Consider the following 27,038-nt stretch of genomic DNA (forward strand, 5'->3'; position numbering starts at 1 on the left):
CTGTAATGGATCGTAGATGTACGATTTTTCGCACATCTCTGTTCCATGCTGAATTAGGCCTATAGTGTCATGTGCTTATTTCTTACCAGCAAAATACAAATCCCTGGTATTATATTTAATTATATTATTTTGTGGCATGTGTCTCTTTTCCACTGAGCTCCTCAATTAACTTAAGACTGCAATCCCCTTATCTTCCTATGGATTCTAGGTAAACCGCGGTACTGACAGGTTTACAAGAGAAATATATGATTTTGAAAACAAAAACTGATGGCGGGATTCAATGGAGTCTGAGATCGCCAGAGGTGCGGGATGCCGGCCAGTCTTTGATGTTTTTTAAAGTGGCAATCACTTACAAGGCTTTGTTTTGCCTTGTGTTTGTCCCTTTAAAACCGTCCAAGATCGTCTAGCATTTCTAGCTAGTGTTTGCCTCTTTAAAAAAACCATCCGAGATTGGCCGGCTTATCGCACCTCCAGCGATCTCGGACTCCATTACTTCCTACCGTGATTTACTAAATTGGTTAAAAAAATAAAAAAAAAGGGATAACCCATTTTTCCACAGAAAAAGGAGTAATCATTGCTTTGCAACTATACCCCATAAATGGTCAGACTCAAAACATAATAAAATTAGTACTGGCAACTAATTATATGATAAGTAAGGGTTCACCAGCTCAGCCTCAACCTGTACGTGTCAAGATGATGTCAGAGGGTCCCTCAGGTCAGCATATGCCCATTTATGATCATTTATAACATAGAGACCAATGACCTCATATTCTTGCCTGTCATCACTACCCGCTGTGATGTCAGTTGGCCCTCTGTGATTAAATAATTTAACCTCCAGGTAGTTTACAGTCATATCTTCAGTGACAAAAAAAGACAGACCATAGAGATAATTAAATGTGCTTCATCCTCAACTGCTCCTGTGGCATCCCTGCTTCGGCCAGTGCCACCACATTGGCTACTATATTGGCCTTTTGTGCCCCATTATGACCTACTGGCACCAAAATATCATTTTTTTGTCTCCCTACATTAGATTATAGTTCCCCCACCACAGCCTGTGTTGTCTCCACATTGGGCTGTAGTCCTCATGTTGGGCTCTGACACCTAAAAAATGGTCTCACCATGCCCTGTGGTGCACCCACCTCGGTATCTGGGGCTCCCACCTCAACCTGTGTCATGTCAATCTCAGGTTTTTGTGCCACCAACTTGAGCTGTGCCACCACTCACCTTGCCTGTAGTGACCCCAGGCTGTGGAACACCCAACTCAGCTGTGGCCAGTGGCAAATGCAGGATTTCTAGAGGGGGGTTTCCAAATGCAATCTGCAAATATCACTCTCTGCGGAACATTGTAGATGATCTATAGTATAAGCTGTATCAAACATTTAAATTATATAAATAATGTAATTGGTCAGGAAAAGGTTAAACAAACTATAATAAAAGACACAAACATTATTATTATTATTATTATTATTATTATCATCATCATCATCCTTTATTTATATGGCACCACAAGGGTTCCGCAGCGCCCAATTACAGAGTACATATGCACATAATCAAAACAGGAAAACAGCAACTTACAGTTGACGCAATATAGAACAAGTACAGGGTAAATAAACATAGCTACATCAGCAGATGACACTGGAATAAGTATCAGATGGCAGAAGACTGCTGGATTTGGTGCAGTTGAAAATTATTAAAGTAAGAAAAAGGATAAGCACATGAGGGAAGAGGGCCCTACTCGTGAGAGCTTACATTCTAAAGGGGAGGGGTAGACAGACAGGGGTGACACAGATGGGGTACATAGAGAGCGTAGAACAGAGGGTTAGGATGAGATTTGCTGGGTTTGGTGAAGAAGTGGGTCTTGAGAGCCCATTTGAAGTTTTATGGAGAGTCCAAGGGGGAGAGGTAGGGAATTCCAGAGAAGTGGTGCAGCACGTGAAAAATCTTGGAGGTAGGAGAGGGAGGAAGTAATCCGTAGGTAGGAGAGTCGGCGTGCATTAGTAGAGCGAAGAGGATGGGTGGGAGTGTAAAGGGAGATAAGGTCAGAAATGTAGATGGGAGAGGAGTGGGTGAGGGCTTTGTAAGCGAGTGTGAGAAGCTTGAAATGAATTCTGAAAGGGAAGGGGAGCCAGTGAAGGTCTTGTAAGAGAGGAGAGATGGACGTAGTGCATTTGGTGAGGAAAATGAGCCGGGCAGCAGCATTGAGGATAGATTGGAGTGGAGAGAGGTAATTGTCAGGAATGCCAGTCAGGAGGAGATTACAGTAGTCCAGTCTGGAGAGGACCAGTGAGTGGATAAGAGTCTTAGTAGCATCCTGGCTCAGAAAGGATCTGATACTGGAAATATTTTTTAGATGAAAATGGCAGGTTTGTGAGAGGTGCTGAATGTGTGGTTTGAAGGAGAGGGAGGAGTCAAGGATTACTCCAAGACAGCGCACTTGGGGGCTAGAGGAGATAGTAGTGCTATCAATAGATAATGATATTGTAGGAGGTGAGGTTATGCGGGAGGGAAGATGATCAGCTCGGTCCTAAGACATGTTAAGTTTAAGAAAGCGCTGGGACATCCAAACAGAGAGACAGTTGGAGATACGAGTGAGGAGAGGTCTGGAGAGGAAAGATAGATTTGAGTGTCATCAGCATAGAGATGATATTGGAAACCAAAAGAACTAATGAGCTTACCTATTGAGGACGTATAGAAAGAGAAAAGAAGAGAACCAAGGACAGAACCTTGGGGTACACCTACAGTTAGTGTAAGTGAGGGGGAGGTGGAGTCATGAGAGGAGACAGAGAATGAACGGTCAGAGAGGTAGGAAGACAGCCAAGAGAGGGCAGCATCACACAGACCAATGGAGTGAAGGATTTGCAGTAGGAGGGGGTGGTCCACAGTATCAAAAGCAGCAGAGAGATCAAGAAGAATAAGTAAAGAGTTGTGTCCCTTAGATTTAGCAGCATGGAGGTCATTGCATACTTTTGTAAGGGCAGTTTCAGTGGAGTGGAGAGGACGGAAGCCAGACTAGAATGGGTCAAGCAGTGAGTGTCAGGAAAGAAAGGAAGTAAGGCGGTTGTAGACAATATGCTCAAGGAGTTTGGAGGCAAAAGGGAGGAGAGAGATGGGTCGGTAGTTGGAGAGAGTGTTTGGATCAAGGGTAGGTTTTTTTATGAATAGGAGAGACGAGTGCATGCTTAAAGGCAGAGGGGACAGTGCCTGATGAGAGGGAGAGATTAAGAAGGTGGGAAAGATGGGAACAGGCAGAAGGAAAAAAGGTAGCGGAGGAGGCAGGACGGGATAGGGTCAAGTGGGGAGGTGGTGAGGGGACAGGAACGAATGAGGACCATGACTTCCTCACCCGATGCATGGGAGAAAGATGTCAGAGTTGGTGATAGGGATGGGGAGGGGTGGTAAAGGATGTGTCACAACTGAGGGCCTGAGCTGACGGAAGGCAGCCTCAGTTGTAGGGGCTGAGATGTACCGGAACCTGGGAGGTTGTATCAGACCCCTGGACATGTAAGTAACATGAAGAGAAACCGCCCGAAGGCGTGACCACGACAACTTGAGTAAAAGTCAATGATATTTATTTATGACAAACTCCATGCATCACAGAAGCAGTAAAAAGTAACATAAAAATCAGCAGAGAAATAATAATACAGTTCCTGGGTACTACAGGGTGGCAGGGGCCACAGAGCTCTGGTGGTATGAGACAGTTCTTATTATCTGCAAGTTGGAAAGTCCTTACCAGGCTCAACTGTAGCAATGAGGAAAGCCCAGGGTCGTACCAGCTGGTGTTCCAGGGAAAGCTGGACTGCTGTAGATAAAATGCTGCTGTGGGTACTGGTTAGAACCAGACAGGTGTTGGCACGGAGTGGATACTGGCTGGAACCAGTTAAATAATAAATAAAGCTTGAGAGCGATGCAATGTAGAATTTGAGAGCGGAGAAATAATAATACCGGAGGAGAGTGGTAAACTGCAGAAAGGACACCGGCCCTTTAAGAGAAGCTGTACACTGCTGGAAGCTGAGCTGGAAGCAGGTGATGTTGTAGCTGGAAACAGGTGAGTCCAGAATGGATCGGAGAGTCAGGCTACACCGCAGATGGAATGCTGGTGCGGGTCTCTATAGCAGAAGTCTGGAGACAGGAGCTGGAACCTGGAAGACATTCACAGAAGAGAGACAAACTGGAACTAGGTTTGACAACCAAAGCACTGACGCCTTCCTTGCTCAGGCACAACCTATTTATACCTGCAGCAAGGAAGGCATTGGCTAGGCAATTATGCAAATTAATAATACTGACAACGGATTGGTAGGAATGATCAGCTGACAAAATCCAAGATGGCTGCGCCCATGCAGACACTTGGAGGGAAGTTTGGATTGTAATCCATGTGGTCTGGAAAACAGTAATGGCGGCGCCGGCCACCGGAGACAGGAGACGCCAGGCTTGACAGATGCACATCCGACCACGCGGACACAGCGGAGGCCGCGGCTGACGTAATCGCCACTCTGAATGCAGAAGCTCAGGGACGGCGGCGGAGGCCGCGGGAGACGCCATGCCAGATGTATAAGGCGTTACTGTGACTGCGTCCAGAGAGACAGGAGAGGATGCGGGAATGTGCACATCAGGATAACAGATGGGATCCGGTCCTGGAGCGCTGAGCCAGCCTTAGGAGGCATCTGATAGGTAAGAAATGGCGTCTAGATACCCGGATCGTGACAGCACCCCCCCCCCCCTTTAGGAGTGGCCCCAGGACACTTCTTTGGCTTTTGAGGAAACTTGGAATGGAATCTCCGGACCAAGGCAGGAGCATGGACATCAGAAGCATTGGTCCATGAACGTTCCTCAGGGCCATAACCCTTCCAGTCAATAAGATACTGAAGTTGACCGTAACGGTGACGTGAGTCCAGGATCTTGGCTACTTCATACTCAACGCCTCGTTGAGTTTGGACTTTCGGAGTTGGAGGAAGTGAGGAATGAAACCGATTCAAGATTAGCGGTTTCAACAGGGAAACATGGAATGTCCTGGGTATCTTTAAGAAGGGAGGCAACTGGAGTCTGTAAGCAACAGGATTGATGACTTGATCAATTTTAAAAGGACCGATGTAGCGAGGTGCAAACTTCATACTGGGAACTCTTAACCTCAAATTCTTCGTGGATAACCATACCCGATCACCCACCTTGAGAGCAGGAACTGCTCGACGCTTCTTATCCGCAAACTTCTTGTACCTGAACGATGCCTTGAGCAGAGCTGATCGTACGCTCTTCCAGATATTGGCAAACTGATGCAAGGTGATATCCACTGCGGGAACAGAAGTTGCTGGAAGCGGTTGGAACTCAGGGACTTTAGGGTGGAATCCAAAGTTGGTGAAGAATGGTGTTGAAGAAGATGAAGAATGATACTGGTTGTTATGACAGAACTCGGCCCAGGAAAGTAATTGAACCCAGTCATCTTGAGAGGAGGACACATAGATGCGGAGGAAGGACTCCAAGTCCTGATTCACCCTCTCAGTTTGACCATTGGTCTGAGGATGGTAAGCCGTGGAAAACTTTAGCTTGACTTGGAGGGCTTGACATAAACTTCGCCAGAATTTGGCTGTGAATTGAACTCCTCGATCTGAGATAATTTCTTCTGGAAGACCGTGGAGTCGAAAGATCTCTTGTATGAATACTTGAGCCAACTTGGAAGCTGACGGAAGACCGGTGAGAGGAATGAAGTGTGCCATCTTGGTGAACCGGTCAACTACCACCCAGATGGTATTAAACTTGTTGCACATGGGCAAATCTGTAATAAAATCCATCGACAAATGGGTCCATGGTCGACGGGGAACAGATAGTGGAACCAGTTGCCCCGCAGGCGACTGGCGGGATACTTTATGTTGAGCACACTTTGGGCAAGATGCAATAAACTCCAAAACGTCCTTTCAGAGTTGGCCACCAATAGGACCTAGAGATAAACTCCAGGGTTTTTTGGATACCTGTATGTCCGGCAAAGCGGGAAGCATGGGCCCAATGCATGAGCTTCTTCCTTAGTGTCGGCTTCACAAAACTTTTCCCTGATGGGGGCGTAGAGTCCATCCCTACCGTGGAGAATGCCAACGGACTTATAATAGGATGCTTGTCTGAAGACTCTGACTCATTTTCTTGCTCCCATGAGCGGGAAAGGGCATCGGCCTTGTGATTCTGAGAGCCCGGACAGAACTGGAGTTTAAAGTCGAACCTGGAAAAGAAAAGTGCCCATCTGGCCTGACGAGGGTTGAGACATTGTGCGCCTTTCAGATATAGAAGGTTCTTGTGGTCTGTAAGGATGGTGATTGAATGAGAAGCTCCCTCCAACAGATATCTCCACTCCTCTAGAGCGAGCTTGATGGCTAGCAACTCCTGGTCGCCAATGGCATAGTTGCGCTCCGCTGGGGAGAACTTCCGTGAGAAGAAACTGCAAGGATGTAAATGGCCATCTTTAGCCCTCTGAGATAACACCGCTCCTACTCCAACGGAGGAGGCATCCACCTCTAGGATGAAAGGAGAGTCGATGTCAGGCTGTTTCAGGACAGGCGCAGAGATGAACCTCTGTTTTAAAAGATGAAAAGCTTGCATGGCTTCTTCAGACCACTTGGACGGGTTAGCACCCTTCTTGGTGAAAGCAGTAATAGGCGCCACAATGGTGGAAAAGTCTCGTATAAACTTTCGGTAATAATTGGCGAACCCTAAGAACCTCTGGACCCCTTTGAGGGTTAAGGGTACCGGCCAATTCTGGATTGCTTGTAGTTTCTCAGGATCCATCTCTAGTCCGGAACCGGACACAATGTACCCTAGAAACGGAATGGACTTGACTTCAAAGACGCATTTCTATAATTTGCAATAGAGATGATTGACACGGAGACGGGACAGAACCTCCTTTACCCAAAAACGATGTTCCTCTAAATTGTTGGCAAAAATGAGGATATCATCTAGATAGACCACGACATGACGGTATAGAATGTCTCTGAAGATCTCATTGACGAAATGCTGGAAGACAGCTGGAGCATTGCTCAATCCGAAGGGCATAACGAGGTACTCATAATGTCCGTCACGGGTGTTAAATGCGGTCTTCCACTCGTCACCCTCACAGATCCGGATGAGATTGTATGCACCTCTCAAGTCCAGCTTTGTAAAGATGGTAGCTCCGCTAACTCTGTCAAAGAGCTCAGTAATCAGGGGTAAAGGATAGCGGTTCTTGATGGTAATGTCGTTCAAACCTCTGTAGTCGATGCACGACCGCAGACCACCATCTTTCTTTTTTACAAAAAAGAAGCCTGCGCCGGCAGGAGAAGAAGAAGGTCGAATGAACCCCTTTGCTAGGTTCTCTTTAATGTATTCCTCCATAGAATGCGTCTCGGGCAGAGACAACGGATAAGTTCGGCCTCGAGGTGGAACCTTCCCTGGAACGAGATCAATCGGGCAGTCCCATTCTCTATGAGGAGGAAGGATATCAGCAGAAGCTTTACTGAACACATCCGTGAAATCTTGATATGGAGGAGGTGGAACATCAGACGACCTGGGGGAGGAAGGACAGACAGGCAACACTTTAAACAAACATGTCTCAGCACAGGAGGGACCCCATGCCAGGATTTGCGTAGTCGTCCAATCAATTGTAGGATTGTGAAGACGGAGCCATGGAAGGCCCAGGACCACAGGATGTGTGGCTCTTGGAATCACTAAAAGTGAAATAATTTCGGAATGAAGAACTCCCACTCTCAGACGAACTGGTAGAGTCCTTAGAGCAATAACTGTATCAAAAATTTTACTGCCATCCACGGCAGTTAAGGAAAAGGAGGAAGGAAGTATTTCGGTGGGTAGGGACCACCGTTTAACATAGGCTTCGGTAATAAAGTTCCCAGCTGCTCCGGAATCCAGGAGGGCAATGACGTTCTGATAACGTTGAGCAACTTGAAGCGAGACTGGGAGATTACAATCTTGAGGAGATGGAGAGGAGATCATTACTCCTAGCCGGCCCTCTCCTTGGCGAGCTAGGATTTGAAGTTTCCCGGACGTTTGGGACAGGCATGAATAGTGTGAGACGGGGCTGCACAATACAGACAGAGAGACTCAGAGAGACGTCTTCGGCGCTCAGCAGGAGTTAAACGGGAACGGCCAATTTGCATGGGTTCATCTTTAGTTGGTGACAGTTGGCGAGGAGGAGGAGCAGAAGATTTTGGAGCAGATGATCTTCCACGCTCAGTTGCTCTCTCTCTGAAACGTAAGTCAACTTTTGTACAAAGTGAGATTAGCTCATCTAACTTGGAGGGTAAGTCTCTGGTAGCTAACTCATCTTTAATACGCTCGGATAAACCATGCCAGAATGCAGCATACAGGGCCTCGTCGTTCCATGCCAGTTCAGATGCCAGGATCTGGAACTGTATAAGATATTGTCCTACAGTATGTGATCCCTGGCGTAAACGGAGAATCTCAGATGAAGCTGAAGTTACCCGGCCTGGCTCGTCGAAGATGCGCCTGAATGTTGACACGAATGCAGTGTAAGAAGATAGCAGGGTGTCGGACCTCTCCCATAACGGTGATGCCCAGTCAAGGGCTGAGCCACTGAGAAGTGAGATGATGTAGGCAATTTTTGTACGGTCACTGGGAAAATTGCCAGGTTGTAGCTCAAACTGAATCTCACACTGGTTGAGAAATCCCGTGCAGAATCTTGGAGATCCGTCAAATTTTGCTGGCGTTGGAAGATGAAGACGTGGAGCAGAAACGGGTAAGGTGGGTGGGGTTATAGTTGGAGTCACTGTGGTTGACGCCCCAGATGCACCTGATCCACGGAGAGTTGTCTGAATTCCATCCAGCCGAGTAGAGAAATCCTGGAGACAGCGGATGATGAGGCCCTGTGCAGCCTCCTGATGTTCAAGTCGGGCTGCCAGTTCTTGCATCGGCCTGGCCGCTTGATCCTGGTCTCCGGCTGGATTAATTTGGTCAGTGCTTACTGTCACAACTGAGGGCCTGAGCTGACGGAAGGCAGCCTCAGTTGTAGGGGCTGAGATGTACCGGAACCTGGGAGGTTGTATCAGACCCCTGGACATGTAAGTAACATGAAGAGAAACCGCCCGAAGGCGTGACCACGACAACTTGAGTAAAAGTCAATGATATTTATTTATGACAAACTCCATGCATCACAGAAGCAGTAAAAAGTAACATAAAAATCAGCAGAGAAATAATAATACAGTTCCTGGGTACTACAGGGTGGCAGGGGCCACAGAGCTCTGGTGGTATGAGACAGTTCTTATTATCTGCAAGTTGGAAAGTCCTTACCAGGCTCAACTGTAGCAATGAGGAAAGCCCAGGGTCGTACCAGCTGGTGTTCCAGGGAAAGCTGGACTGCTGTAGATAAAATGCTGCTGTGGGTACTGGTTAGAACCAGACAGGTGTTGGCACGGAGTGGATACTGGCTGGAACCAGTTAAATAATAAATAAAGCTTGAGAGCGATGCAATGTAGATGAAATGTAGAATTTGAGAGCGGAGAAATAATAATACCGGTGGAGAGTGGTAAACTGCAGAAAGGACACCGGCCCTTTAAGAGAAGCTGTACACTGCTGGAAGCTGAGCTGGAAGCAGGTGATGTTGTAGCTGGAAACAGGTGAGTCCAGAATGGATCGGAGAGTCAGGCTACACCGCAGATGGAATGCTGGTGCGGGTCTCTATAGCAGAAGTCTGGAGACAGGAGCTGGAACCTGGAAGACATTCACAGAAGAGAGACAAACTGGAACTAGGTTTGACAACCAAAGCACTGACGCCTTCCTTGCTCAGGCACAACCTATTTATACCTGCAGCAAGGAAGGCATTGGCTAGGCAATTATGCAAATTAATAATACTGACAACGGATTGGTAGGAATGATCAGCTGACAAAATCCAAGATGGCTGCGCCCATGCAGACACTTGGAGGGAAGTTTGGATTGTAATCCATGTGGTCTGGAAAACAATAATGGCGGCGCCGGCCACCGGAGACAGGAGACGCCAGGCTTGACAGATGCACATCCGACCACGCGGACACAGCGGAGGCCGCGGCTGACGTAATCGCCACTCTGAATGCAGAAGCTCAGGGACGGCGGCGGAGGCCGCGGGAGACGCCATGCCAGATGTATAAGGCGTTACTGTGACTGCGTCCAGAGAGACAGGAGAGGATGCGGGAATGTGCACATCAGGATAACAGATGGGATCCGGTCCTGGAGCGCTGAGCCAGCCTTAGGAGGCATCTGATAGGTAAGAAATGGCGTCTAGATACCCGGATCGTGACAGGATGGGAGGAGGTTGGTTGTTGATGGTCTGGTGTGATGCGATGTCCTAACATATGGAATCAATTTTGGATGTGAAGTAAGTGGCAAAGTCAAGAGCAGAGAGTGAGGAAGGGAGACGAGGTGGAGGTGGGCAGAGGAGTGAGTTGAGAGTGGCAAAGAGGCACCGGGGGTTGGAAGACTGGGAGGAGATGAGGTTCTTGAAGTATGACTGTTTAGCAAGAGAAAGGGCAGCACTGAAGGATGAGAGCAACCGGTTGAAATGGAGGAAGTCTGCCTTAGAGCGTGATTTCCTCCGATGTCGCTCAGCAGTATGTGAGCATTTTTGTATATATTCGGTGCATTTGGTGTGTCAGGGTTGAGGTGTTATGGAACTAGTACTGCACTTTCTAAGCACACATTCTCCCAAATCATGGTAAGGCTCCTGTCTCTTCTTTCTGGTAGCTACTCTTTGGTCCAGTGCACTGAATGATGGCTCAGAACCACACACACAGCTAACTTGGTAGAAAAAGCTGTTACCACTGGGCATGTGCAGTAGCTCTGCATAATGCGTGGCAGCTCTAGTAATCGTATTATATACCATTGCTATAATTTACCACTTGCCAAGGGGAGGGGTTTCTGGGCAACCGGAAACCCCCCATGCATTTGCCTATGGTGGCATGCCCAACTCATGCTGTCGTGACCACACCTCGGCCGGTCACACCCACACCTTGGACTATCATGCCCACACATTAGCTGTTGATGCCCTTAAAATGGCAGCTGACAACCCAATTCACCCAGTGAGACTTTCACGTCTTCGCCCCACCTACTCTATTTTATATACTGTATTACACTGCATCCAACAGTGAGCTAGTATCCATCCTTAGTGTCACAGGTGCTTAAACAACCCACAGAGTCGCAGTCACCTGAAAAAGAAAACAAACAAAAAAAATCAGTTGTCCTTTATTGATACAAACTCCCAGGATATTGAAAATATCTTCAGTGACAAAGACAGGACTGAACATACAGATAATTAAATCTGCTACAACCTCAACTGCTAGTGCCACCACTGCATTGGCCACCATATGTGCCCGTTTATGACATACTGGCACCACAATATCATTGTTTTTGTTGTCCCACATAGGCTTATTGTTTTTCCACCACAGACTATGTTGTCTCCACACATACTATCTCCCCCTCCTCAATTTGGCTCTGCCACCTAGAAAACAGTCCCCACCATGCCCTGTGTCACATGGACCTCGGCCTCTGGGGCCCCCACATCAACCTGTGGCACCCCCATGACCACCTCTGGCATACCCAGTCAATACTGTGGTTCTCCCAACTTGAGCTGTGGTGCTTCTGCCTCGGCTGGTGACACCCCCACCTCGGTTGCAGTGACCACACCCAGGCTCTGGTACACCCAACTTGGGCTATCGCATCTACAAATCTGCTGTTGAGGCCACCACAAGGGCCATTGATGCCAACACCTCTCCTGGTGATGCACCACCTCGGCAGGTGACACCCTCAACTCGCTCAGTGAGATTTCCACATCTCTGCTGCATCTACTCCATTTTATATATAACACTGAATCTAGCAGTGCGCTAACATCTGCCCGCAGTGCTACAGGAGCTGAAACAGCCCACAGAGTCATAGAGTCACCAGCAAAATAATAAAATGTGGCATCCCCACCTTAACCAGTGGCATGTCAACCCCAGGCTGCTGTGCCCCCAACTCGGACTATTGCTCCAACCCTGGGCTGTGATCATACCCAAGGCTCTGTCATGCGCAACTTGGCCTGCTATGACTACACATTGACACCCCCAACTCCAGGCTGTGACACTTCCACCTGAGCTGTGATGACCCTACATTGGGCAGTTGCATGCCCAACTTTGGCTGTGGTATACCCAAGTCTTGTTGTTGTGACCACACCTTGGCCTGTGACAAACCCAACCTGGGCTGTCGTGTCCCCACCCCAGACTATGGCAACCATCCTAAGGCTGAGGCATGTCCAACTCTGGCTGTGGCTCTCCCAACTCGAGCTTTAGTGCTCTCCAACAAGGCAATTGTGCCCACACCTCATCCATTGAGGCCCCTGCCATTGCCATTGATGCCCACACTTCGGATGGTGATGCCTCACCTAGGCAGGTGACACAAGCACCTCGGCCAGTGACACTCCCACCTCGCCCAGTGAGACTTCCTGGTCATTGCCCCACCTACTCCAATATTATATATATATATATAGTCAAAATGTATAAGTGTGTGCTCATGTGGATCAAATATAATCTGTAGTAAAATATTAAAATATTTTCTTATAATTAAAATATTTTCACATGCATTCCTCACAAACGTGGGTGGTAGCTGATAACAAATTATGGCGATTAGAATGTGTAAAAAATAGAAGTAATCAGCGCCTAATAATGCCTAGAAAATGACGGTGGGGACATAGAATGATATTTAGTGAAAAAAATGGGAGAAGCACTTATCTCAGATAGGAATCTTCGGTCCTCAGACCAATATCATCACAGTAATATGCAAAAGAGAAAAAGAAACAACCAATAGTGTGTACCGTTTAAACCTATATGTACTTATAGCATTTTTCTACTTAGTGAGTGTTAATTGGAAATGCTCCCAGAATATCACACTACACAATAGCATAGCAGAAAGATAATTTTTCACATTTAATTAAGTACATAAAATATATCCACGGTTTAAAACGAGCAGGTATCGCACGTACAAGAAACAAATATAGAAGCTTATCTGTCCATAAAAATAGGGTCCAGGATATCTCCCTTCACATTTACTTTAGTACATAAATTAAACCACGGTTTAAAACGAGCAGGTATCACACGTACAAGAAACAATAGATATAAAAGCTTATCTGTCCATCAAAAGAGGTTCCAGGGTAACTTCCGACGCGTTTCGTCCAAATGCAAAGGACTTCATCAAGGGGATAATGTCCCAGAGGCATTTAGATGTATTTATACCTCGGGCACTTAAGATGGTGGAGACATGTGGAACAAACAACATGACCTCACTTCCTGTCATCAGCTGACAGGAAGTGATTAGGAATATGAAACAAACAACATGACCTCACCTCCTGTCATCAGCTGACAGGAAGTGATTAGCAATGTGGAACAACATGACCTCACTTCTTGTCATCAGCTGACAGGAAGTGATTAGTAATGTGGAAAAAACAACATGACCTCACGTCCTGTCATCAGCTGACAGAAAGTGATTAGCAATACATACAAAAACTCTTTAATTTGTAATGGAGAGAAGAGAAAGATAGAAAACAGGGGGGTTATAGCTTAATTGCAAAATGTCAATCTAATGTTAAAAACTAGAGCAACTTTCTTAAAACGCATTTGTGATATGTAGTTGACGTCACTTCCGGCCCCGGAAGCGGCGAATGTGTTAAAACCAATATAAGTGCAACAATAGAGTAACATATAAGTATATGGCTACTAGTGTCTTAACATATAAACAGGCTTTAGCTAAAAGGAAGTCAGCCAGGGATCACATTTCCGAGCGCTCCTGTGCGCTATACACTGCTGACCCGCACACCGTGCTTCCTGTCAGCTCAATGGAATGCACTTCCTGTAGGTCGTGGAACACGGAAGTGGGGCCGTGGAGCGCAAGAGCACTTCCAGTCACGAAGAGTTAGTCGTTGTTGCGGGATGTGTAGCAAATTAATTCAATATTATTTTGTATTATTTTGTATGCAAAGTTCATCTGTTAGGATGTCAGAAAAGTACTGGTCCAATCTTAAATAATATTCATTGATATTATAAATCCTTTGGTGGTCCATTAATTGAGGTAGTCCTATATAAGTGATATAAGCAGCTGAAGTGATGATTCCAATTGATTCCGTGATCTGTGCTAATATGGAAATCTCAATGAGTATTATTTCATACATATGTGACAATCATAAAAAAGGTAAAATATATAAGAAATATATAGGAATATATAAAGTGACTGTGTGAATAAAGTGACATTAGTGCAAAAAGTAAAATACAAGTAAACAAGGATAAATAAAATGCATTTAGACGGCCATTCTAATTCATAAAAAAGTTTTGTAGGAAATTCATAAGAAAAGGTGCAATCTCAAAAGATTAATTAAAGCCCAAGGGGGATAGGGTACCCAACTGAAAAATCCAAAACCTCTCTCTTTTAGAAAGTTTCTTAAGGATGTCTCCTCCCCTCTCTCCTAATTTTACTAACTCTATAGCTTTAAATGAAAAATCGTCCAGGTTGCAGTTATGGCTTTCAATGAAGTGTCTATATATGGCATGTGTGGTAATTTTATTTTTAATGTTTCGCACATGCTCCTGGATGCGCAATTTGAGGGTCCTTTTGGTCTTCCCCACATATTTCATCCTACATGTGCATTCCAGTATATATATATATATATGACCATATTTGAGTTGCAGTTTATAAAGTCTTTTATCTTATATTCTTTAGAATGGTCGTGGTTATCAAATAGTTTCCTTTTTGCATATACGAACTTGCAGATATTACATCCACCACATTTATAGCATCCTTGACACTTAATTGTGTTTGTGGGTTTAGTTTTTCTCTGAATAGGCTGGGTGCTAAAATATCCTTCAGACTTTTGGTCTTCCTATATACGATCTTTGGTTGGGGTGGAAGAAGATCCTTGAGTATGGGATCCATTAAAAGAATATTCCAGTTTCTCTTTAATGAATTTCTAATAATGTTCTCCTGACAACTGAAGGTGGTGACAAAAAGAACAAATGTATTTCCTGGATTGTGTTTCTTTGTAGCATCTACTTCTTTGTCTTTTTCCCACACGTCCACTTTGGCGATGGCATCACTGATAGTCTTATCCGGGTAATTCCTTTCCCTGAATCTCTCGGCATATCTTAGTATTTGCTGGTCTCCATCTTCTTTCATACTGCAATTCCTTTTGATCCTTGAAAATTGTGAAAAAGGTATATTGCTTTTCCAATGTTTGGCATGGCAACTGTTAAAGTGCAAGTAACTATTAGTGTCTACTGTCTTGATATAATTTGAGGTAGTTATCTTGTTTCCTTCTCCTCTCAACACCAAGTCGAGATATTCCACCTTCTCGCGGTCAATCTTGTACGTAAATTTTAAATTAAAACTGTTGTTTGAAATCAATTTAAAAAACTCCAGAAAAGATGCTTCGTCACCTTCCCAAGTGATTATGATGTCGTCTATATATCTCTCTTGTACAACTTCAGGTTTTTCCAGAATGGATTGTTGGCATAAATACAATCCTCTTCCCAATTACCCATCAGCAAGTTTGCGAAACTTGGGGCGAATATCGTCCCCATAGCAGTCCCGCATATTTGTAAGAAAAAAGACTCTAAAAATTTAAAATAGTTGTGACTTAAAATAAATCTTATAAAATCAGATTCCATTTTTATGTAAAAGCGACATCTTATTATCTCTATCTAGAAAATTCCGACAAGCTTCAATGCCTTTATCATGTTCAATGCAGGTGTATAGGCTTTGGACGTCGATCGTCACCCATAAGTAAGTGCCCTTCCATTCAATCTGTGTCACAAGTGCTAAGATACTGCTTGTGTCCATTAGGTATGAGGGTAAGTTTCTCACATACCTGCTCAAAAAATGTTGATGTACTCAGACAAGTTGGATGTTAGCGACCCAATCCCTGCTATAATGGGTCGTCCTGGAGGTTTTGTTAAGGACTTGTGTATCTTAGGCAAAAAGTAAAACACAGGGATAGTTGGAGTAGACACCATCAGGAATTGAATTCGTCTTTACTTAGTACCTTATTGTGAAGATAATGTAGTAATAACGTCCTTAGTTCATCAATGAATGGATTCGTGGGGTCCTTTGCCATTCTCTTGTAGGAGGTGTCATCACTCAGGAGTCTATGGGCTTCTTCTTCATACGCTTCTTGATCCAAAATCACTACTCCTCCTCCCTTGTCAGCTTGTTTGAATACTATATCAACATTCTGTTGGAGATTTTTAAGGGCTTCCTTTTCAGCATTTTTTAGATTGGCTTTTCCAGTATGGTTCAACTCATGGTCGCAAAGGTCTTTTTTTACGAGGTCATAAAACACATTAATGTGGTTGCCTTTTGACTCTAATGGATAATAGCTGGATTTCTTTTTTAGGCCAGATTTTGATGGTAGATCTTGGTGAACTTCAGTCGTCTTTTCTTTCTTATTGAAGTGTCTCTTTAGCGTCTAGGATCTTATGAATTTATTTAGGTCGATGAATAGCTCAAACCTATTCGTGTTGTTAGAAGGGGCAAATTTGAAACCTTTTCTAAGTAGTGATGCCTCCGCCGCCGTCAGCTGCTGCTTCGATAACTTGAATATTCCAGATTGAGTGAGTTCTAATTGTTCAGGAATCGTTTTTTGGGGATTGCTCCTCCCACTGCCTCGAGTGCCTCTTCGTCTGGGTGGCTTCTTTTTTGAGGTGAAGTCTGTTTGAATCTCTCCCTGAAGAAGGATGTTCTCTGGGATTTTGCTGTCTCGATCACTGGGTCCGGCGATAAAAAATCAGAGTCGCTATTCGAATCTGCTCTTTGTAGAGCGGAAAACCTGTTTCTTGTCAAGAGCCTGTTTTTTGGAGATGGATTATAAATGTCTCTTTGTGGTCTCACGTATGTAAACTTTTCTTTATGTTGACGTGGTGTTGGAATCCATCTTTTCTGTTCCCCATATCTAGTGGGTTTCACTACTGGTCTAACGTTGTTTCTACTCCAATTTTTAACTTTATTGTTGAGGTAGTCTTGTTTGTCTCTTAGAAATTTCTTCTCCTTACCCTTTATCACCTCTTCTTCAATTCTCTCCAGTTTTTTGGTAAGAGTTAAATCATTAGCTTTAAAACTTTCTTTGTCTTTATGTAGTACGAGGATCTGCTCTTTTAATTTAAGCTCCTCTTCTATTTTGATCAGGGTTTTCTTTTTCTCGTCAATAATCAGCTTCATTAAGCTAATTGAACATTCATGTAGTATGTTGTCCCATTTATTAATAAATATATATATATATATATACATAATGATTCTGCATATAGCAACAGGGGACAAAATAGGAATAATTACAGAGATAATGGCTGGCAGCAGATTCCGTCTAGGAAATATAGAAAGCCAATTTATGATGATAGAGTGGATATCCCTTTAACTAATAAATATGCTCCCTTGAGTACTCCTAATAGAAGGGAAGGGTTTAAGAAGGATTTTGTGAGGAGAGATCAAAACTGGAGGAATCGGATAGAAACCAATGTGACAGCAGGGTCATTCAGCCCAAGATCAGGACTAAAACGAAAAATACAAGAAGAAATAAGAGAGGAAAAAGAGGAGGAAAGAACAAACAAACAAACAAAACAAACAAACAGAGAAAGCAGAATTATTAACTGGGATTTTTAATCTGTCAGATTATGAATTAAAACAGAGTGAAATTAGATTATTGCAGAAAGGTTTATCATTTGCTCCTAATGTAGGTCCCAATAATTTTGAGCTGTTTATAGATGCCAATAAATTCGTTAGAACTTTGACCTTAAAGAGGCATTTTGTTAAAAATTACAGTGTGGATAAAAAGAAGGTGTATAATGAGGATATCCAGAATTTTACAGGTTTGAAAAGAGGCTCTAACTATTACCCACTAGAATCTCGTGGTAGCTATATTGAGACTTTCTCTAAGATCATTTTAAAAGATTTGGATACATTATGTCAGAGTGATAAAAGGTGTAAAGATAATTTGGATAAAGAAGAAAGAAAAGCCATTATGGAACTTGAGGAAAATAATAATATTATAATTAAGATGGCCGATAAGGGTGGAGGTGTGGTTATTTTGAATAGAACTGATTATTTGGAAGAGTCCTTTAGATTATTAGGTGATGAGATTACTTATGCTAAATTAACCTCTGATCCTACTCAGAGAATTGTTGAAGATATTAGACTACTATTGGAAGATGGTTTTAAGAAGGGTTGTTTAAGCAGAGAAGAGATTAATTATATATATAATCCACATCCTAGACTTGCGATTTTTTGCCACTTGCCAAAAGATCCATAAACGGCTGATGAAACCCCCTGGTCGACCTATAATTGCTGGGATTGACTCGGCAACATCCAAATTATCTCAATTCATTGATGTTTACATCAAAAATTATGTACTTGGTTTAAAATCCTTTATCAAAGATTCTACTCATGTTTTAAGAAATCTTGATTCAATTGTTTGGGACCCCACGTATAGCTGGTGTACTATTGATGTAGAATCCCTCTATACGTGTATTCCTCATAAAGAGGGACTGGAAGCTATCTACTTTTATTTGAGCAATGATGAAACCCTAAGTGAAGATCAGAGACTCTTTCTAATTGAATGCATACGTTTCGTACTTAACAATAATTATTTTAAATTTCAGGGCCATTTTTTTAACCAGCTGTGCGGCTGTGCGATGGGGACCCCTTACGCCCCGAGCTTCGCCAATCTTTATTTAGGAAAATGGGAGTCAGAAGTGATTTTTAATAATAATCCATTTTCAGATTTTATACATAGTTTTTATAGGTATATAGATGATATACTAATTATCTGGAAGGGGACTGAGAATGATTTTAATAAATTTATGGTTTTTCTTAATATTAATCGTTACAATTTGAAATTTACAGCAAACTATCAGAAAAACAAAATTGAGTTTTTAGATCTGGTGATTGATTCAACAGACTGGACCCCTGGGAAAAGCATCAATACCTATACATATGTTAAAAAGGTTGATAGCAACAATTATGTGCACTTTAAGAGCTGTCACTTGAAAAAGTGGGTAACGAATATACCTTACTCGCAATTCTTGAGGTTAAAGAGGAATTGTGGGGAGCAAGTTAAATTTAATGAGCAAGCCGCACTTTATGAAAAAAGGTTTTTAGAGAAACAATATCCAGCTGGACTGGTTACTAAATGTAAAGAAAAAGCTGATGGCCTAGATAGGAAACAATTATTGGTGTATAAAGAGAAAAGTGATATACGAGATTCCTCTTTTATGCCTTTTATTACCACTTATAATACCAGAAGTAATGATATTAAAAAGATTCTGCAAAAACACTGGGGTATTTTAGCACTTGATCCTGTTCTTAAAGACCTGTTACCTAAAGACCCACAAGTAGTATTTAAAAAAGCGAGATCCTTAAAAAACTCATTAGCTCCAAGTAATTTAAGTTATACACCAGGTGAGACATGGTTAGGCAAAACCAAAATTACAGGATGTTTCCCATGCAATCATTGCAAGGTATGTCCTTTGATGGATAAAGATAGGAAGAGAATTTGGAATAGTGCCAAATCAAAATCTTTTGAAATAAAAAGTTTTATGAATTGCCTGACCACTTCCGTAATTTATCTTTTAGAGTGTTCTTGCGGTGCAAGAAGATACGTGGGAAAAACCAAAAGACATTTAAAAATTCGTATACTTGAGCATACTAGGAGTATCACTAATAAATTGAAAGATCACAGTGTACCTAGACATTTTTTTAATTGTAATGGGGGTTCGCTCAGCAATTTTTCTTTTAAAGCTATTGAGCATGTAGAATTAGATGATAGGGGAGGTGATGTCTCTAAATTATTGGGAAAGAGAGAAATGTATTGGATACATACACTCAATTAAAATTATGACATTACCCCTTTTCTACATTAAATACCTATTTTCTGCACTATAAACTTGCTGTTTAGACGCTATTAACTCTTACGCATAGTAGTAGGGCCATTGGCTCCATTGTGTTCCTGTTTATAATAGTGTCTAATCAGTATAGATGGAGTTAAAAACCACATAGAAACGGAGGTTTTACTTTTTCAGGTGATACTAAATGTTTAATTGACATAATTAGTGTTATTTTGTTTTTATTATTATTGTGTATTTTATCTTTTATGTATTTTAAACTATATAAAAACTGCCAGTGTTGTTACTATGGATAACATATATGTTTTAAGAATATTGTATGTTTGTTGATGTTATTTGCATTTTATATGATGTAATTTAATTATTGATGCTGCTCAAAGTCAATTATGCTGGTCTGCTATAAATTGTATGGGACATTGATGTTAGCCACACCCCCTGACGAAGTCTTACGACGAAACGCGTTGGGCGTGGCCAGCAGGACGAGGTTCAAGGATCCATTGTCTGAAGTGTCAGCGCGTGTGGTCCGTTATTCAAGTCCGTGCGGCTAGAAGGATTTAGCGGCTGCTGTTATACTGTGAGCGACGGGGTTCGTTGGTGCGGTTTTCCGGAGGCTCCACTGATGATCTACATCGCGCTGGTTAACTTTTATCTTAAATGTACGTGAGTGATACTGATGCTAGTAAAAACTTGTAATTCTATACTCACCATTGCGCCCTCCATTATTTCTTTTTTTCACATGTGCTGAGGAGTACGGGTTTACTCCTAGAGGAGGACTGCTGCAAAAGTACATTTGGACTGATATATATTTCAAAGACTCTGTGTGAGATTGCGCGACATCTTTTATATATATATATATATATATATATATATATATATATATATACACACACACACATACGTGGTGGCGGCGGCAATCCCAGACTTTCATTCATGTAGTTAAAGTGCTTTATTTGGAATAAAGCACTTTAACTACGAGAATGAAAGTCTGGGAGTGCCGCCACCACGCCATATATATTAGAGATATCTTCTCATAGAGGGCACCCTGAGCAAGTAAAGTGAGTCTAAGTAAGCGAGTGCCGGGCTATTTGGATTTTATTTATTTTGCAAACATTGGGGTGTAGAGTGCATCTTGATCCAGAGGCACCAACAAGCTAAAGCTTTAGACTGTTCCAGGATGCATTGGGGCCTCCTCTATAACCCCGCCTCCAGGCACTGTGAGCACAGTTTCGAGTTGGTGTCTGTAGTAGCAGGTCACCTAACAGGGGGGCTGCACTGGGCAGCCCTGAAAAAGCTTATTAAGAAGACTTCAAGGGCCGCAGCATGTTACATGTCAGGGTGACATTCAACGCTCTGTCTCCATCACCTCCCAAGCGGCATCGCATACTCCCGCGGCCTGTTCCTGAGTACTTGCGGCAGAGACGCTACGGCTTTAGGCACACGTCACAGATGCTCTCCTGGTTCGGTGGCTGCTACAGGGAGGAGGTAAGAGGGTCCCCCAGGCGGGACCAACCATTAAATCGTGTTCCTGTTGCAGTCTAGGGAGACGGACCGCAACGCTGGCGTGGACACTGTCACAGAGCAGGGACCCCACTAGACCACCAGAGCACAGGTCGGGTGTACTAACACCCCATTTAATAAGAGCCTTATTAAATGGGGCATTAGTACACCCGACCTGTGAGCCACGAGTACCTGGGGTGGAAGACCAGCATAGGGGAGTCGGCGTTTTACCTGTAGCCCCTCGCGTTCTCAAGCCTACTGGGTACTCTATTGGAATGCATGACGCCTCCTATGGATCCACCTGTACCATTACAGCCTCAAATCATCCGTATGGTTAATCCGCATTGGGCGGAAAACGTGTCTAACGTTGTCCGATTGTACTTGTACAGGCCTGTTCTGTACTAGAGGCAGGGCCAGTGTCAACGCATTGAACACTGCCCACAATTCCAGAATGTTTATTGGGAGGAGAGATTCCTCCTTGGTCCACCGGCCCTGGAGAGAGAGTGTTGCTCTAGCACCGCACCCCAACCCCGCAAACTAGCATCTGTAGTCAGAGAAATGTAGATATGTGAACCCCTGTAAATGGCGCCTTGGAAGCTGCCCGTACTCTCATTCACCACAATTGAATCTCACCCAAGATTCAAAAATGTATACAGATTTAACACAAAGGATGTGTGGGACTCAAACAAATACAGGCGCTATAACATTAGCATAATTTATACTTCACAATACGTTCCTTAGATACATTCCATTCTACTGGATCGACAGACTTCTGATCTTCTTCAAACAGGCCTTCTTTCCACTCGTATCGATGTTACCATGAAAAGAGAGGATTGTATAGATGTGTAATAAAGTTTTTTGACAGTACATAAGTTTCTCTTGTTGTTAAACACTTTCGAGTGGTGAAGAGGGTGATTATTTCACCGAAGAAGCGTACCCCAACTCACTTTTCCAAAGAAAAGGTAAAGCTCATAAAGGTAACTTTTATCCACCACTGTGTTAGACAAAATCACTCTCGTGGTGAACCCTTTTAACCAGGAAAGATGAGCATACCTCACTCACAATCAAGGGAGGCTGCCTCGAACATATCAAGATTTCTTTCGCTGATGGTTCCTTATTCCTTTTAACCCGATGTTTTTTCCTCTCGTATGGGTTTCACCGTGGAAGAGAAATATGTATATATATATGTATATATATATATATATATATATATATGTGTGTAATATCGTTTTAAAACACGTATCACTCTTCCACTCTTCTTAATTACTAGGACATTCGCACCTACATCAATTATATCTCTTTCACTGGGAAAGCGTACCCTGACTCACTTTTCACATGAACGGTATAAACCTATAAAGGTATCTTTTATCCTCCACTATATCCAACCACACAATCTGATGAACTCTTTCTAGCAAAAAAGCATATGCCTACCTCACTTAGAAAGAAGGAGGTGGGTTCAAACATGTAGCGGTCTCTTTTCAGGAGTTTCTCCATTTCCTTCAATCAGGGTGCTTTTTCCTCTCGTGTAAGTATCACCATGGGGAAAAAATAAATAAATATATATATATATATATATATATATATATATATATATATATATATATATATATGTGTGGTACTGTTTCTTTCTGATTACACCTTATTATCTCTCATTCCTATATACATTCGTACATGAGGGGATAATAATCGCTCTCCAGAAGGGGTGTACCTTAACTCACTCTTTATATGGAGGGGAAACACCCTTAAAAGGTATCTTTTTTAATCCACCACTGTGTTTTAAACAATTTCCATCCAGTAGTGAGCCCACTTTGCCAAAAGGGAGATAGCATTGTCTTGTGTGAGTGAGGTAAACCTAATAAAAGCACATAAAGGTTTCTTTTTATATTTGGTGGATGAAAACCAGGCGTACCCTACTCACAGGAGAGATGGTTATGTGCAAGCTCATCTGGGTTTCTTTAGGAGACTGACTGAGGTAAAAAGAAGAAAGTTCCTGTCTCCGTATGTGATATCTCCACCATGATGGCAGGTTGCTCAGAAAAAATATATTTTCCAATCACAATGGATCCACATGAAAAAGACGATTTTTATTGTTAAAAAAAAACCCACACAATAGGGTAAATATTTACAGCTGACAGAAACAATTCTTTAAAAACAAAGTCCAAAAAGAGGTTCTAGCAGCAAGACCCAAAAGCATAAAAATAAATCCAAAAAAAGCAGTAAAATTCATATACAAAAATCCTTAAAAAAGTACTTAGTTCATACCTATGTAGTATGTTCACATAGGTCCACACTCTCAGCTGGTCCAAATCGGTTGAAACGCGTTGGAGAATATAGGACACCCAATCCACATCAACAGACAGCGGCAAAGTGCAAGAAAAGATCGAGAGCAACGGCGCTGACAAGTCACCGGTGATAGTGTATGAGCTTCCTTTAAATGGCAAATATATATTGATTCAAGCTTTTTCCCATTTAACAAAGATATTTACTGCTCCTCACTTCTTTAGGTTATTGTTTCCTTAAGAAGCTTCACAGATATATTATAAGCAACATTGTATTTCAAAGCATGAATTACTCATTGTTATAACGCCAGATGTATTCCAAGGCCAGTCAAGCATATCGCCAAAAGTTCTGAACATTGGGGAGGATTTTGACCTGTCCTGACCTCCAGAAGGGATGTTCCGGGAAAGCTGATAATCGCAAAGCAATAAATATGTTTTAATTGCAATTTATAATATTGTTTGACAGATGACGTGTTTCAGTTTTCAAGACATACATGGTGTATGCTGATTGGCTAATTGTATTGGCACACATGAATCCTTTGTTCTTCTGCTATAAAAATAAAGCCATGATGGCCCCCTAACAGATCAACTATGAACTGCTTAGGTTACACAATGATCCTGTGTCACTTATTCATTCACTGATCTCCAACCGGTTGCTAAGGGAAACAGCATTCTGACTGATGACTGAAGAGAATTCATAATCAGACCTGAATAGGTTAACATACGCTATCATTTTGGGGGCATCGTCCGGGGTATTCCAGCATCTCCTCCACTGGCAATAAATCCTCTGATCTTTCAGGAACCGCTGATAACAAAAAAAAACCGGTAAGTGAGATTTATTGTGTAGATTTCTACCTGCTCACTTGAACTCAGCGCTTCCTGTGTAAATCAAGAGGAAGACCAGTCGGGAAGGTCAGAGAATATCTTAAAGAGCCCAGCGTCAGTCAGAAGAAATTTTTTTTAAGGTACCATACATGTATGTTATATTGTTGAAGTATGTTATATAGTTGAATTATGTTATATTGTTGAATTGTGGGTAAATAATTTCAGATAATTTGTCACAAGTGCACAGGGGGAATTAATCAAGTATGCAGAAAACTTTTAAATTGTACTGATGTGTGTTTGTTGAGAAAATAGAGCCGTTTTATAAAAGTGGCGCATGGCCAAGATATGTTCTAATGCTGATAACCAGTTTGAATTGATAAATAACCAAAGAGGTATATGCAAATCTTGTACCTGTGTTGTGTTAAGAAAATACGAAGGGTCTGTAGCACCAAGATTGCTGGCAATTACAAGCACTGAAGTCTCATTTGGTTATGTGGAAAATGATGAATTTTATTGTACAAAAGGGTGTCATTTTAAAAAGAGAATTGTTGGAACATTACATTAAGAATGATTGATTTAACATCATAACCTATTGGCCTAGGAACCACATAATTCCAGGTCTAAGACCCATGTGCCGTGCAGTCTCAAACAGCTGCCGTGCACGCAGATAACAGATATAGGATTTACTGTCATCTTTGTTTTTGTATCCTTGCACTGTTATATGTACTCTGTCAATATGCTTTTGAAAAGGTGGGGGGGAGTCGGGTTGTCTGCTGAATAATGAAACTAGATTCTCCTACACACACTGATAGGTATTTCTCACATCCAAGCATTCCCGGTGTTAGCTGTTACTTTCTGAAGAGAAACAAGCATTAAACTACAACAGGGATACTGATACAAGCAGGAGTCCATATAGGCAGGGGGATAGACCCTTGGAGTAACTTAACAATAATATTAGGGACGCATCTCAGTGATCCAGAAGAAATAATCTATTATGCAGGTCTCACTTGGGGAGCAGTCTCCACCAACACAGGCAACACTACAACCCCAGTCATTTGTCCACAGACGGATTGAAGAAGCTCTTTTAGAGATTCTTTAACAGGAGATTTTAATTCCCTCATAAGGAGTTATTAAAATACCACATCAGGATGGGTTCAAACCCGTGGATATTGTTAATAACAAGGAGGGAAGAAAAAGCTTTAAAAGGAGATTTTAAGTCCCTCATAAGGAGTTACTAAAATACCACATCAGGAGGGGTTCCGTGCACGTTCACCCAGGCATGGGAGCGCGGTCTGTAAAGATGTCAGGGCCCGACAAACCCGTGGATATTGTTAGTGACAGGGAGGGCAAAAAAAGCTCTGAAAGGAATAAGTAAAATTTTCAAAAGAGCAGGTTTTCCGTCAGAGGGGACACTTGAACTAGAGAAATGGGAAAAATTTGCCTCCTGTAACAAGAGTTGGATAATTAAGCATAATAGTAGAGATCAAGCATCCATCTGGATCACTGTAGCAAAAGAATTAGGAGCAGAGAATAGAAGAAGAGATGAGGAAAATGATTTCCCCATTGTACCAGAGTACTCAATAGCACCACAACCAGCGTTAAACTCACTGCCTGTAATTGCAGCAACAGCACCTGCACACTATACCCCACCCCTATACCCAGACATGCATGCACACCAAGGTACCCCTAGTATGAACAGAATGCAATTACCTACAAGCTCACTAACAGTGAAATTAAAAAGATACGAGCAAGGTTAAAAGAGTGACGAATAATCAGCCCTATCTTAGAAGGATCTGTGGTTGAAAATCCGAATGATTTACCTGAGCTATGTGTACAGAGTATGCCCCAGTGTCCTGATACTTCATCACAAGAAACCCCAACAAGGTTAAAGCGAAGAAATTTTCTACCTAATGCTTCCCTCATGTTTAAACGAGTGGTAGACACCTGCAATCAAGCTGAGTCCAGTAAACAATTGTCCACAATCAGGGACTATAGGCAGCAGGGTGCAATTCAGGCAGAGAGGAGAAACAAGGGATCAAGACACAGCCTCTACAGCTTTTAATGCCCAGGTGCATAATGTACAGAATAAACTGACATATTTTCCAGAAAGATTGTGTCCGGTATGTCAGTTTTGCGTTCCAGAAGGATATGAACATTGCCCAAATTGTGGAAACTGGATTTCACACCATGAACCACCATGCCAAGATATCTATGCGACTAGAAATACGGAAAGACGGTCATCATTGCCTGTTTCTCTGTATCCAGCACAAGTACAGAAAATACGCAACCCAGATAATGCAGCCAGGACGAACGAACCATACATCGTACAGAGCCAACACCACAAACCATGGTATGGCAATGACCTCGCAAATATAGTTGCAGAGTCCCCAGATCCTAGATAAAACCCAATAGCAGTTTATGCCTATATGGAAAGAATTCAAACCATATGGACACCGGCATGGGTCAACTACCACCAGTTGTGTGAGGCTATACTAGGACCAGCAACTGCCCAAACAGTAAGCACCATGTTAAAAGCAGATGCAGTCGATGATTGCCCAGCCATAACGGACGTTCC

The sequence above is a fragment of the Pseudophryne corroboree genome, chromosome 11, assembly GCF_028390025.1.
Source record: "Pseudophryne corroboree isolate aPseCor3 chromosome 11, aPseCor3.hap2, whole genome shotgun sequence".
NCBI classification, from domain to species: Eukaryota; Metazoa; Chordata; class Amphibia; order Anura; family Myobatrachidae; genus Pseudophryne; species Pseudophryne corroboree.